Source organism: Vidua macroura, chromosome 1, assembly GCF_024509145.1.
Source record: "Vidua macroura isolate BioBank_ID:100142 chromosome 1, ASM2450914v1, whole genome shotgun sequence".
Classification (NCBI taxonomy): domain Eukaryota; kingdom Metazoa; phylum Chordata; class Aves; order Passeriformes; family Viduidae; genus Vidua; species Vidua macroura.
The window spans coordinates 59458958-59469746 of record NC_071571.1 but is presented as its reverse complement, the minus strand read 5'-3'; the positions used below and the strand labels follow the sequence as shown (position 1 = coordinate 59469746).

The following is a 10789-nucleotide window of genomic DNA, read 5'->3' as shown; positions in this document are numbered from 1 at the left end:
AAATAATTTAGATACTTGAGAAGTAATTTTAGAGTTCCAAAGTCTTCTTCCACTTGCAAAGCCAAGTGTATAGTTTACTGTGTTGCGTTGGGTGTGTAGAGAGAAATAAATCTGGAATGTTGGGGACTAATTCTCAGTTCAGATCTGTATTCTCCACTGTGGTGAAAATTAGTTAAAAATCAAAGTGGGGTGTTTTCTTCCTTTTTTTAATTTCTGTAAGTTTAGTATGCCGAATTCATCTAAAAATTTCTTAAAAATCTGAATTTCATGACTGAAATCATACAGGAAATTAGAATTCACCAATTTCCATTAAATTCTGACTTCAGTTCTATTATGTACATATATATTTTATATGTATAAGTATGTGTAGATGTATGTAAGTATAAATCAATAAAATCCTTATATCTTTTCATTGTTATTTTCTCTCTTGAGTTCTTTGGCAATTTCAGTTGCCTGACAGAGATAATACTTTACTTTGATAACCGCTGATGAAATTCTATATACTTTGGTGAATATGAAGTCAGAATTTATTAACTTGTTTAAAGGACTGAATACATTTTGAAGAGTGAAGTGTAAAAAAAACAGAAAGGAGTGGTATAACTGGAGTATTTTAACACATTTTTTTCTAAATATTTCTACTAGATAAAATCCAAAGGAGCTGGTTATCCAAATCAGCAGCATACCAGTTTTTACTCCCTTTTTGAAGTAATTTGACAGAAGCTGTAGGTTAATTAAGGCTATTTATAAGGAACTAAAGCAGGTCATAAGACATTTTGTGGCATATTGCTTCAAGATAGAATGGGAAGGGAAAATATTTCTTACTGAAATTGTGAACTAGAAGGTTAGAAACAAGTGTCACCCTAGAATCAGTTATGTTAAAAATGCTTGGGTCATGTGGTCCTTGTGGCAAGGATTTTCTGTTGTAAATGTAGGAATCTGGACTTGATAAACACTATTCTTATCTTGAAAATTTGTAACATTTGAAAAGTAAAGTCATATCTATTAATTTCTTAAATCTCAGTAACAAGGTTTTACAGGTATCCTGTGTTGTACAACAATCAAGAAATCCAAAGTAGGTTCAAATAAATGTTTGTCATTTCTGTTTCTTCATGCAAGTTTCACCATTCTACTCTGCAGAACTGCTGCACCTACCATCTAGCAAACACAGATACAGTGAACTGTGAGTAGTGACAGTCTCATCTTCCATGTGAGAGAGGTGTTTTTCTGCTCAAGTCATATGCTGCCATCCAAGCCAACAGGACACCATGTTTAGCTCAGTGTTGACATTATTACCAGGAGTGCTAATACACTTTGCCTGTCAGCATTGCCTTAACTGAAGCTGTGCAGCATTAAATCTGTAATCTGAGCTCTGAGTGGTGTGCTGCACTCAGTATCTTTTGTTTTGCAAATGAAATAATTTCATACCACTGCATTTAACCTTATGGTGTTTCTGGTGTTTATTGAGATAATGAATAAAGATCTTGCAGTATTACGGCTTGGTGGTCCCCGGGGGTCCGTCTGGCCCCCGGGGCAGCAGACGCCGTAGGTGTCCCGGATAGCACTGTGCTGGTGAGGCAGCCTGTCTGGGCCCCTGGGCTAGCTCCAAGCCGCTGGCTACTTTGCGAGCAATTGTGGAGTGACTTCAGCTCTTAGTGATTTCAGCTCTGTGCTCGCAAAGTGCCTCAGCAGATGCAGGGAAGGAGAGAGGTGAAGGCTGTGTGGAGTTCTGTGGAGATGTCTTTATTGCCAGCTTCTGCAAAGGGTTCCAGTGACAGCTCTTCCGTCTGAACTGGGCAATGGTATGGGTTTATATAGGTTTATATAGGCTGTTGAGGGATCAGGATTTGTCCTATGGCTGAGGTTGAGGTGAATACGACCTATAGCCTTACAGAGAGATAACAGGGGTCTGCTGTGCAGAAGAGGGGCAGCTCTGTTCCACTCATCATGACTCTGCATTTCTTATCTTAGGCTAGTGACTGCCATGGAGGCCTTGCAGGGCCTCTGACTGCTACATTGCAGATTGGACCTTTGTGAGGAAATGCGGCGTGGGTTTTTGCTCTCCCCGGCTGCACGCGGCTCTTGGGAGCCCGGCTGTGGCGTAGCTTCCATGTGCTACCGGGGTTTGCTGCCGCGGGTTCCCGGACACGGCTCCGTGTCTCGGGTGCGTGGGCTGGCCAACTGCTGTTACCGTGCGCTAGGGACCTGGCAAAGAGGAAGGAATTTGTCCATTTACTCCGTGCTTGGCAGGAACGGTTTATTGGTCACACATGGCGCGGTTCGATGGAAAGACGCGACCGCTCCCGGCACTCGCATGGGAGAAAATGGCGTCTGACTGCCGGCGGGATAGGGCTTTATGGAGGGGCGGGGCGAGAGGATCCACGGCCTGCCGCCCAATAGGGGCGGCTGCCGTGGCGGTGACGCCAGCAACCGCGACCAACCAGAGAACCCCGCAGGGGCGGGCACCGAGCCGCAGGCTGAGCGGGATCGTGTGGCTAGCACGGGGTTTCCCGGGGCCGGACGGCAGGGTGCTTACAGGAGCGGCAGAGGGGTAAGGTCCGGCAACAGGCAACATGGGGGCAGAAACCGCGGGCGGGAACAACACGGGATTACAGAATTTGACTTATTTTAACATAAATTAAAAAACCCTAATCTAAACCCAACTCCGGGATGCAACAAGGAAATACCTAAATACCCTTAAATGCTGCAGCAAGCAGTGGTGGTTACTCAGCAGATGCTACTCTTTTGATCCAGTTAGTTATCAGATGTCAGGACACTCAGCTGTTTTGTTGTTTTGTTTTGTTTTGTTTTGTTTTGTTTTGTTTTGTTTTGTCAAACAAAACCAAAGTCCTGGTTAAAAACCTGATCAGAGAATGGAAAGTGTATCTTGAAAAATAATAATAATTTTTAAAAATTAAAAATCAGATCCTTATGTGTAAGACTGACCACTGGAAAATTTCCACTTATAGCCAGAAAGAAATCAATTTATGAGTGTCATGCAACTAGTAAGTGAAGAACTTGATTTCCTTGGGAATACTGTAACATGAGATAATTAAGATCCTGCAGCATTTTCGTGTATAAATTTAGATTCTGAGTGTTGTAAGTCAAGTGGAAATACAGGGATGATAGGCAACAGAGTAGCAGTCAGCACAGCTGCGTGATGCAGAGTATGGGCATGAAAGCAGTTACAATCACTTTGTATTTTAGAAGGAAACTTTAATAACAGTTCTGAAATTGAACTAAGCTAAAATTCTTTCATTTATACTTTCATACCTGTATTGTATCTGGATCTAAGCTAACAGGCCCTGATAATATTCTTGTAGCAGTTTTCATATGCAATAACTTGTTGATAATTTATTTCCAGAAATGATATTGTACTCCAGATTCTTTGCTGGCAGTATAATGTAATTTCTGTATTTTAATAATTTTCCAGTAGATGGCAGTAGCCTCTTATTGGCTGATGAATGAACACCATCATAGTGCACTATATGAATATACAGCAGTAAAACCCAAATACGTTCCTATGCACGTACTTAACACACAACTGATCTGTAATTGTGTCTGTTACAAGTGTGTCACCTCTTTGCTGTATCTAAGCATGAAATCTTTTCTGAATATTTTCCTTTTGAGTCTGTTAGTTTGCTTAGAAATATCTGATAGTATTAAACTAATAAAGTTGTTACAGGGCTACAAAGGGTTAGGGACAAATAAATCTCAAAGTGTGCTTGGTCACTGGATTATGGCTACATTTGAAAACTGTTGTGGGTTACTCTGAGTTGATTAATTTTACAGTGTCTTACATTCACATTAAAATGCTTTATTGTAAATTATCTGACATTAAATTGTGCTTTTATGATTGGAATTTTACTCAAATAATATTACAGGTTTTCTTGTGCCAAAATCATATGGATGATTTTGCATTGCAAAACATGTCATGTTGCAAGACTGTCAAAACATACCATGTTCTTCTATTTTGTTTTGCTGCTTCTAGGCTTTCTGTCCAGCCATGTTGCCTTTTCTGTCCTGGAGACATGTTATAGAAATTGGTTTTGTGCTGTTTAAACACTGATCTGAAGACTTTTATGTGGTCATGCTGAATTCATAAGGAGTTCACAAACCAAACCTCTTGGTACTTCATCTGCCCTATGTCATGTTGGATAGAGTCATAATTTGAGAAGCTTGGAGAGAACCTGCATTATTTTAACTGAGATGGAGTTGAATGAACAGTCACCATTATACAGATGAAGGAATGCATGGGATTAAATCTGGTTTTGCCAAATATCTCAGAAGTAGAATTTTGGATAAAAATTACAATGATCTGGTGTTTTTATGGAAAATTTGATGATATCTTCCAGCGGCACGTCACTTTTCCCGCCCCGACTGGCTCCTGAGAACACTGCTTGGTGCCTCGGCTCCTCATCAGGGTCAATGCCGCCGCTACTTCCGGGCGCTTCTGTGGCTGTGCCCCGGGGTGGGCTGGCCGCACTTTGTCGTTGGCACGAGGGAAGGAAACTAAGAGGCAGGGAATTGTCCAAACCCGTCCACGTCGCGGCTAGGCGCTTTATTGGTCTCGGGAGCTGCGATGGAGAAGCCGCGGCCGCTCCCAGTCTCACTTGAATGAATCTGGCCCCAAGGCTGGGGTGCCACGGAGGGATATAGGGGTGGTACAGGGGAGGATGGGAGCTCTCCGCCCAATGAACACAGACACTGTGGCGGTGACGTTGCCACAACGGCCAATGGGGACACGACGGGGGCAGACACGGGGGTTCAGGGCCAGTGGAACTGTGAGAATGAGGTGATGAGCACAGAACTGCTGGGGACCGGACGGGGGAGTGGTCACAGTACTGGCAGGGGAGAAGACCCAATGGCCAGCAGCCTGGGGCTAACTTCTGTGGGGGGGGATAACACGGGGGATGCACGAGGATACGTGGAACCGGTAAGCTAACAAAGACCAGAACCCCAAATCTGAACCCAAAACCCGGGATGCAACAATATCTCGGTAACTGGGCATTAGCAGTCTCAGTAACACAAACACGAGAATGTCAAACACACTGCATCTCAGAAACCCCTCAAGAAATATGGGGGACTAGAAGACTCTGGAAAACACTGAAGAATCAACCTGAAGCACAAGCAGAGGACAAAATGAATGCATAGGGTCAAATCCAGTAAATAGAAATTAATACAGTGATATTCAACTGCAGTGTAGGAGGGTAGGGAAGTTTAAGTAATGGCACTAACACATTTTTCGAGCCTTTTTTTGTTTCATGGATTAATTGCCTTGCCTACTACCTTGCCGGCATCCTGGCTTCTCTTCAGCTGTACTGCACACAACCTGTTGGCACTTCCCCATTTCTCTAAGTACACACTAGAAGAAACAGTGTCCCACTCTGTCCCAAGTCATGATGCTTATCTCTTCCTTTCTGCCAAGTTCACTCTGAATCTCTGAAAAGAGTGTTGTTTAGGTGACAGTTTTAAAGACAGACTTACAGAGAAGGGTTAGTGATATCTTTGAGAGGATCAAAGAGCACACGTAATTCTCAGCTTTCCACTAATACACTGTCAATATGTATCTTTACAATATTCACAGGAGCCTCCAGTGGTCATTAATTTCTCTGGCTTGGCAGGGCTACCAGTTTTTACTGTGAAGCTTCATATCACACCTGGGCAGTAGCTATGCATGTGAGGAAGGTAACTTTTGCTCCTTTTTTCCTTATAACTCTAATGCCATGGAAAAGAAAGGGTGGGGAGTAGGAAGGGGTAATGAATGATGATGCAAAGGCCAACAACTTCTTTACATACATACCAAAGTAGTCACTTGAATCTACATAGTGCTATGAAAGTCTGCGACAAGATTTTTATAAGATAATTTTTTGGTATTGCTATCTGATGAATAAAAGACTTGACATTTTCATCTTACTGTTTTGGATCACTGATGCTCCTTTTATTTCATCATCATAACATATTCATAGACTCTGAAATAACATGGAAACGTCAACCTTGTTATAAGATCCGTATTACAAACTATGCAGGAATATGCAGAAAAATAACACTAAATGTGATAATACTTGTGAAATCTGATTAAACTATAATAAACAGTATACTGAGCCAAGAAGACATGTAGGCATTCCTAAGACATGTCTTCTATGAAAAAAAATGTATACTGATGAAAAGCTGAAATTAATATCAGTATGTGAGTACAATACATTCCTCAGTTTTTGATTTTGTCTCATTTTACTGAATTCTCCTTTCTGACTTACAGAATCACAGAATAATGAGGTTGGAAGAGACCTCTAAGATCATCAAGTCCAACCTATGCCTTAACACCTCAACTAGACTATAGCACCAAGTGCCATGTCCAGTCTTTTTTTAAACACATCCAGAGATGGTGATTCAACCACCTCCCTGGGAAGACAATTCCAGTACTTTATTATTCTTTCGGTGAAAAATTTCTTCCTAATATCCAACCTATACTTTCCCTCACGTAGCTTGAGACTGTGTCCTCTTGTTCTGTCAGTTGCTGCCTGGTAGAAGAGACCGACCTCCACCTGTCTACAGCCTCCCTTCAGGAAGTTGTAGAGACCAATAAGGTCACCTCTAAGCCTCTTCTTCTCCAGGCTAAATAACCCCAGCTCCTTCAAACGTTCCTCATAGGGCTTGTGTTCCAAGCCCCTCACCAGCCTTGTTGCCCTCCTCTGGACGTGCTCAAGCATCTCAATATCCTTCCTAAACTGAGGGGCCCAGAACTGGACACAGTACTCAAGATGCAGTCTTACCAGCGCCGAGTACAGGGGAAGAATGACCTCCCTACTCCAGCTGGTCACATAATTCCTAATGCAGGCCAGGATGCCATTGGCCTTCTTGGCCAGTAAAGCACACTTCTGGCTCATATTCAACCGGCTATCAACCAGCACCCCCAGGTCCCTTTCCGCCTGAACACTGTCCAGGCACACTGTCCTCAGCTTGTAACGTTGTAGGGGATTTTTGTGGCCAAAATGTAGAACTCAGCACTTAGACTTATTAAACTTCATGCTGTTGGACTCTGCCCATCCATCCAACCAATCTAAGTCACTCTGCAGAGCCCTTCTTCCTTCCAATAGATCAACACAAGCTCCCAGCTTAGTGTCATCTGCAAATTTACTAATGAAGGACTCAATGCCCTCACCCATGTTGTCTATAAAAATATTAAATAGAACTGGTCCCAGTACAGACCCCTGAGGGACACCACTGGCGACTGGCCGCCAGCTGGATGCAACACCATTCACCATCGCTCTCTGGGCCTGGCCATCCAGCCAGATCCTAACCCAGCAAAGAGTGCTCCTGTCTAAGCTGTGGGCTGCCAGCTTTTCCAGGAGTGTGCTATGGGAGACAGTGTCAAAGGTCTTGCTGAAGTATAAATAGACAACATCCACAGCCTTTCCTGTATCTACCAGACGAGTTACCTGGTCATAGGAGGAGACCAGGTTGGTCAGACATGACCTACCCTTTGTAAACCCATGTTGACTGGGTCTGATACCCTGGCCATCTTGTAAGTGCTGTGTGATAGCACTCAGTATGAACTGTTCCATTATCTTACCTGGTAGTGAGGTCAGGCAAACTGGCCTGTAATTACCAGGATCCTCCTTCCTACCTTTTTTGTAAACGGGTGTCACATTGGCCAGTTTCCAATCTGGAACCTCAGCAGTGAGCCACGACTCCTGATAAATGATGGAGACCGGCTTCGCAAGCTCATCTGCCAGCTGCCTCATCACCCTAGGGTGGATCCCATCTGGTCCCATTGATTTATAAATATCCAAGTGTCCCAGAAGTTCTCTGACTGCCTCTTCTTGGATAACAAGAGGACCATTCTGCTCCCTGGCACCACCTACCAACCCCTGAGGACAGTTTTCTTGAGGACAAGCTGTCTTACCACTAAAGACTGAGGCAAAGAAAGCATTAAGCATTTCCGCCTTTTCCTCATCTTTAGTTACTAGGTTGCCTGCCTCATCCAATAAGGAACCGAGGTTGGTTATACCCTTCCTTTTACCATTAATATATTTCTAAAAACTTTTTTTATTATTTTTAACAGAAGTGCCAAGTTAAGTTCAAACTGAGCTTTGGCCTCCCTGATTTTTTTTCTACATGCCCCAGCACCTCCCTTAAATACTTCCTGAGAAATCAGTTCCTCCTTAAAAAGATGATACATTTCTTTTTTTTATTTCTAAGTTCCTTCAAAACCTCATTGCTCATCCAGACTGGGCGTTTGCCTCGTCGACTTGTCTTTCGGCACACAGGGACAGTCTGTTCTTGTGCCCTCAAGATTTCTGCTTTGAAGCACACCCATCTCTCCTGGACTCCTTTGTTTTCAAGGGCTGTTTCCCAAGGAACTTTCTGAATAAGTCTCTTAAATAGGCCAAAGTCTGCCTTCCAGAAGTCCAGTGTAGAGATCTTATTGATATTCCTCCTTATTTCACCAATTATCGAGAATTTTAAAATTTCATGATCACTGTGCCCCAAGCGGCCTCCAACATCCACATCACTCACCAGTCCGTCTCTATTTGTGAACAATAGGTCTAACACAGTCCCTCCCCTGGTGGGCTTGCCCACCAGTTGTGACAAAAATTTATCCTCCACACACTCTGAAAACTTTCTAGATTGCTGTTTTTCTGCTGTATTAAGTTCCCAGCAGATGTCTGGTAGGTTGAAGTCACCTACAAGAACAAGGGCTGATGATCCTGAAACATTGTTCAGTTGCTTATAGAATAAGATGTCCACCTCTTCATCCTGGTTGGGTGGACGATAGCAGACTCCCAGTAGGATGTCAGCCTTGTTGGCCTTCCCCTTAATTTTTACGCATAGGGACTCAACTTCATCATCATTAGTTTCAATACCTATGACATCCAAAACCCCCCTAATATAAAGGGCCATCCCTCCACCTCTTCTCCCTTTTCTGTCTCTTCAGAAGAGCTTCTAGCCATCCAGTGCAGTGCTCCAACTATGTGAGTCATCCCACCACGTTTCTGTGATGGCAACTACATCATAGTTCTGCTGTTGCACCATGGCCTCCAGCTCTTCCTGTTTGTTACCCATGCTGCGTGCATTGGTGTGCATGCACCTCAGCTGGGCTACTGATTTCTCCCCTAACACAGTCTTACCATCCTTGGGTCTGCTTCCAGACAGCCCAGCTGCATCCCCTTCCCCCTTCAAACCTAGTTTAAAGCCCTCTCAATAAGGTCTGCCAATTCATGAGCTAAAAACCTCCTGCCCTTAACAGAGAGATGTATCCCATCTGATTCCAGTAGAGCAGGTGCCATAAAGGTTGCTCCATGATCAAAGAATCCAAAATTTTGCTGATGACACCAACCCTTGAGCCATTTGTTAATGATGTAGGTTCTCCTATTCCTTTCATCATTTTACTCTGCCACCAAAGGGACTGAGCAGAACACTACCTGTACACCTGTCCTATCAACCACTTGACCCAGTGCCCTGAACTCCCTTTTAATCGCCTTGACACTCCTCTTTTCAATCTCATCGCTGCCAGCCTGGAGTATCAGCAGTGGGTAATAATCAGAGGACTGAATCAGCCTAGGAAGTCTCTCAGTGATGTTTAGTTCCTGGGCCCCAGGGAGGCCGCAGACCTCCCTGTGGGATGCGTCAGGTCAACATATGGGGCCCTCTGTCCCTCTCAGAAGGGACTCACCCACTATGATTACCCTTCTTTTTTTCTTGACTTTAGAGGTGGTAATCAATTTTTTAGATGAGTCATAATTGGAAGTCTCACTGGGCAGATAATTTTCTTCTAAAACATCAGTCTGGCTCTCTAGATCCAGGGCCTCATACCTATTCTGAAGTGGCACCTGGGTAGGGGATGGGGGGCAGGAGGGATTTTTGTTATTACCACCCCGAGCAGGGACCCATTTCCACTCCCCTTCATCTACCAGGTGCCCCTCTATTGCCTGAGAGTGAGGGGCATATGAGACCTCTGACTCCTGGTGGGCCTCCTTTAAAGATGTAAGGGCTGAACTCCACCAGTCTATTTCCCTTTCACTATCCCTGATACTCCTTAATCTTTCAACTTCCTCCCTAAGCTCGGCCACTAGCGAAAGGAGGTCATTCACTTGTTCACACCGTAGGCAGGCCTTCTCCACAACACCCCCTGAAGCCACTGATAAGCTCAAACACTCCGGGCAGGAATGGGTCTGTACAGACACATCCTTTTTGGAGGGTTCTACTTGGTCACATACGCTTGTACCAACCACAGATTTCGACCGGGTTAAAACCATTGCTTAGGAGAAAGCCCAAGATCAATTAACCAATAAAAACACCTCACCAAACTAGCAAGAACCTGCAGCCCTGCCTGCTTGCCCTGCCTGCGCAAACTGCTGCGCAAACTGCTGTGACCCTGTTTGCCTGCTCCAGGTTGCCGCGCTCCGGGTTGCCACGTTCCCCAAAGGTCTCTTATAATGAGTCACTCAGGAACAAAGGAAGCTCCACCTCCTGTTCCTGAATGGCTCTCAATGCAAACCCCTTACCTGCTCAGCGCTTTTATAATGAGTCACTCAGGAATAAAGGAAGCTCCACCTCCTGTTCCTGAATGGCTCTCAATCCAGGCTTGCTTTTCTTGTACTCCCTTTGCAAGGTTACTTGCTCTCCTGAGCTACTGCAAAACACATCCAGCAGCAATCAAAGGGAACATGGGGGGGTTTTTTCACTTCTGGAATCTTGGTCTTTCAGTCTTGTGGATGTGGCACTGTATTACATTTTGGTCTTTCCTATATATCTCATTAGTGTAGGTGAATTTTCCATATGCAGACCA

At 44.1% G+C, this 10789-nt stretch overlaps 1 pseudogene; it reads right to left on the bottom strand.

Moving 5' to 3' along the window:
- Positions 1–4509: 4509 nt before the first annotated feature.
- Positions 4510–10256, bottom strand: LOC128805486 (uncharacterized; annotated as a pseudogene).
- Positions 10257–10789: the final 533 nt, after the last annotated feature.